Source organism: Pseudophryne corroboree, chromosome 10 (assembly GCF_028390025.1).
Source record: "Pseudophryne corroboree isolate aPseCor3 chromosome 10, aPseCor3.hap2, whole genome shotgun sequence".
Classification (NCBI taxonomy): domain Eukaryota; kingdom Metazoa; phylum Chordata; class Amphibia; order Anura; family Myobatrachidae; genus Pseudophryne; species Pseudophryne corroboree.
Genome location: NC_086453.1, coordinates 316,566,628 through 316,570,942, shown reverse-complemented (window position 1 = coordinate 316,570,942; position 4,315 = coordinate 316,566,628). Strand labels below are relative to the sequence as shown.

Sequence of the window (4,315 nt, the reverse complement as noted above, 5' to 3'; positions counted from 1 at the left end):
TCCAAAGTTTGGACGGCATTGGGCGTCTCCAGGCTGGTATGATAGTAATAGTAATGTGGAAATGTGAGGAGAGACCTTGAGTGTATACAGCAGGCTGATGACGAGAGATAATCGGCTTCGTTAAAGCAAGGAACAGGATAGATAATGTAGGGACAACAGAGAGGCAAAAATAGGGGTAGAGATCGGAATATCCCTGGGATTCAGGTTTCCTGTGCGATCATTTTTTACAGCACCTAGTCTCCCCTGGAGGTCACTCATCCAGGTACTGGCCAGGCCCAACACTGCTTCGCTTCCAAGATCGGCCGGAATTGGGCATGTCCAGTGTGGTATGGCTGTAATGAGGAAGCAGAGGGTCACTGTAGACCAAGGAAAAAGAGGGGACTGGGGAGGGAATGTAGGGGGGGGGGAGGGGGGGGGACCGAGGATGTATAAAAAGGAGGGATGGCTTACGTTACAAGAAGGGTGCTATCTCGTATACTTCGTTGAAGCCATCCGGGTGGAGAGTATTCAATTCATAAATCCAGAACATTTCCCTTCTGGAGAGGAGGTTGGAAAGATCTCCTCCTCTTTCTCCCAACGATACCAGTTCGATGCCTTTAAAAGTTAGTGTCTCTGGATCCGAGTTGTGGCATTGATGAAAATGTCTCGATACTGCATGTGTGAGGACTTTGTTCTTTATATTCCTAATGTGTTCTTGGATGCGAAGTTTCAAGATTCTTTTGGTTTTGCCAATGTACTTTAGACCGCAAGGACATTCCAGAAGATATATTACAGATGGTGTGTTACAATTAATAAACTGTTTGATACGGTATTCCTTCTTAGTGTTGGTGTTGTTGAAGGATTTTCTGTTATGATGAAGGTACTTGCAAATATTGCACTTTCCACACTTAAAACTGCCCACACATTTCGGCATGGGGTTCCTAGTTTCAGGGTTTCTTAGCATGCTGGGTGCTACCAGGTCCTTCAAGCTTTGTGATTTTCGAAACACTAATTTGGGTTCTTTGGTAAGGTAATCCTTTAAGATAGGGTCCATCAATAGGATGTGCCAGTATTTTTTGAGTGTTTGTCTGATAAATTTCTCATGCCTGCTGTATGTCGTGATGAACTTAACATTGTCTTCCCTGTTTTCCTTGGGTTTGTATTTCAGAAGTTCACCTCTTTCTAATTCTTTGGTTCTAGCCATAGCTCCTTCCAGGAGTTGTGCAGGGTACCCCTTTTCCTTGAATCTCTCCTTGTAAACTTCCAATTGCTGATCTCTTTCTTCATTTCTCTTACAGTTACGTGCTATTCTATTAAACTGAGAGAATGGGATGTTGTCTTTCCACTGTTGTCGGTGATTACTCTTGTAGTGCACGTAGCTATTCATGTCTACTTTCTTGATGAAGTTGCTCGTGATAATTTCACTACCTGAGTGTGTCAGGACCAGGTCCAGAAATTCAATTCTTTCGGTGTCCTCCACAGCCGTGAAGCTGAGATTCATGTTGTTTGCCGAGATATGTGTTAAAAACTCTTTAAAAACCTGTTGATCTCCTTCCCATACAATTAAAATGTCATCAATGTATCGTTTATAAAAAATGATGTTGTGTTGGTACGGGTTGTTTGTGAAAATATATTTGTTCTCCCATTGTCCCATAAAAAGATTCGCAAAGCTAGGTGCAAAAATAGTCCCCATAGCTGTGCCACAGATCTGGAGATAAAATCCATCTAAAAACTTAAAATAATTATGTTTTAAAATAAAGAGCATAATTTCGCACAGGAAAACTCTGTGATCCTCTGTGATTAGATGGTCCTTGCTGAGGAATTCGTTGCAGGCTTCAATCCCTTTGTCATGTTCTATGCAAGTGTATAAAGATTGCACATCTATTGTGACCCATCTATATGTATCCTTCCACTGGAAATTCTCCATCAGGTTCAGAACCGTTGTAGTATCCTTCAGATAAGCAGGTAGGTCCATGACATATTTTCTTAAAAATAGGTCTACGTACTCTGAGAGATGTGAAGTCAGGGAATCGATACCTGCCACTATGGGTCTTCCCGGGGGATTTTCCAGAGACTTATGTATTTTCGGGAGAAAGTAAAAAATGGGGGTAGTGGGGTTGGAATTTAAAAGATACTGGAATTCCTCTTTAGTGATAATTTCACGTCTAAAACCTTTTAAAAGCATTGTCCTCAATTCTTCTACAAAGGTTTCCTTAGGGTCGTTTTGTAATGGAATATATGAGGATCTATCACCCAGTAATCTGTTAGCTTCTATGGTATAGGCTTCTCTATCCATAATGACCAACCCCCCCCCCTTTGTCAGCCGCTTTTACAACAATATTCTTATTCTCCTGAAGTCTTTTGACTGCTTCTGTTTCTCTATTCGTGAGATTTCTTTCCTTAATATGCGTGGTGGTAGTGTCACAGAGGTCCTTCTTTACTAAATCATAGAACAGGCCCACATAGTGTCCCTTGGATTCAAGGGGGTAAAATTTAGAAGTGGGCTTTAGACCAGATTTTGATTGTTCATAGTTTTGTATAATTGCATCCTCCTTTTTAAGGAAATGACGTTTGAGGGTGATTTTCCGTATAAATTTGTTTAAGTCAATGAAGACATCAAACTTATTCATTCCTTTGGTGGGTGCAAACGAAAGACCTTTATTTAGCAAGGTGGTTTCATGTTCTGTCAATACGTGGCTGGAGAGGTTGTAGATACCTTTTGAAGTTGCCGGTTCTACTCTAGATTTCGTCTTTTGAACAGGTTCTTTCCTCCTACCCCCACGGAATCCTCTTCTTCTTCGAACCTTCTTTTCCGTGGCGATATGTTGGTGGTCTCCATTTTTCTGTTGTCCTTGCCGTGCCTTGAGATGATGAGAAGTGCTTGGTGATAAAAAAGGTTCCTCTATGTTAGAGTCCAATCTCTGTAGTGTTGAGAATCTATTGGTGGTTCTGATAGGGTTCAAAGGCTTTCCCCTTGTATTAGTCTGTGGATTTCTCTGTTTTTTGGGATGGATTGCCAATGGTCCCTAGTTCCTTTTGGCTCCTGTCGTTCTCCTCTGTTGAACCTACTCCAGTTCTTCACCATATTGTTCTCATAGTCCTGTCTGTCTCTAGTAAACTTCTTTTCTTTATTCTTGATCACTTCTTCCTCTATACGTTCTAGTTTTTGTTTAGAACCTTTTCATTGATTCTAAAATCCTCTTTATCCTTATGCGTCTCCATTTTGTTCTCAGCCTCCTTAATCTCTAATTCCAGGTCTGAGATAATGCGTTTCTTTTCTGCTATTAGCAGTTTCATGAGGTTAATGGAACAGTTATGTGATGTGTTGTCCCATTCCTTCATAAAGTCCTGATTGTCCATACCAAAGGTTGGTTGTTTCGATAGCCTGAGTCCTCTGGGGATCCTATTTACACTAACATAGTGTTCCAGGCCCCTGATGTCCCACCATGCCTTGACTTCCTTTGTCAGGAGTCTTTCTATGCTCCAAAACATGTCGTCGAGATTGTTAGTGTTATGTTCAATCTCTGGAGTGGCAGTTTCATTAAAAATCTTTTGACATAAGTTACTCCTTTTGTTAGTGCGTTCCTTTGTTCCAAACATGCTGTGTGTGATACTGGTCTCCTCCAGGCGGCTGAAAGCAATAATACCAAGAGAGAAAATGTGTACTGGAAAGATATCAGCGCCACGGATGCAGTATCTTATCTGTTAACACTAGAATGGGAACCCTGCAAGTATTGTGTAAAAATCTGCTTAGTGTGTTGGCACTCCCTTTAGTATATCAGGGTGTCAGCTCGTTACCTCAAATAGATATAGGTATTGGTACCGTTACCTATGAAAATGGTTATGTGGACAAAGGATGAGGTGGTAGAGAGCGACCAATGGTACCGAATAAATGCTAAAAAACAGAATGATGATATAAAAATGTGTACAAATTTATTGCAGTGGGACGCACTATACAAACTGGTTATAAAAACATACAAGCTCAAATAAAAAGATATATATATGACCCTATACAAAAAAAACAAAATTAAAAAAGATTATTAAAATTTAAAAAGAAAAGAGCATGGTGACATAAAACTAGATGTATTACTAAAAAAACTCTTGAAGTATCACTTTAACACAGAGGGTAAAAAATACTTAAAAAGTTTAAAAAGCACAAAAAGAAATAAAGCGTTCAAAAGGATATAAAAAAGAGGAATCAAAATAGCTTAACTTTGTGGTGAGGTTCGACCAAAGAGTAGCACCCAACGCGTTTCGTCCTATCTGGACTTCATCAAGGGGTGATTTGAGACTAGAGACAGACCATGTTTATACCCAAACTAAAAGGAAGTGATGT

General features: G+C 40.2%; 1 pseudogene; it reads right to left on the bottom strand.

The window, feature by feature from the left end:
• Window positions 1-221: 221 nt before the first annotated feature.
• Window positions 222-340, bottom strand: LOC134968240 (5S ribosomal RNA; annotated as a pseudogene).
• Window positions 341-4,315: the final 3,975 nt, after the last annotated feature.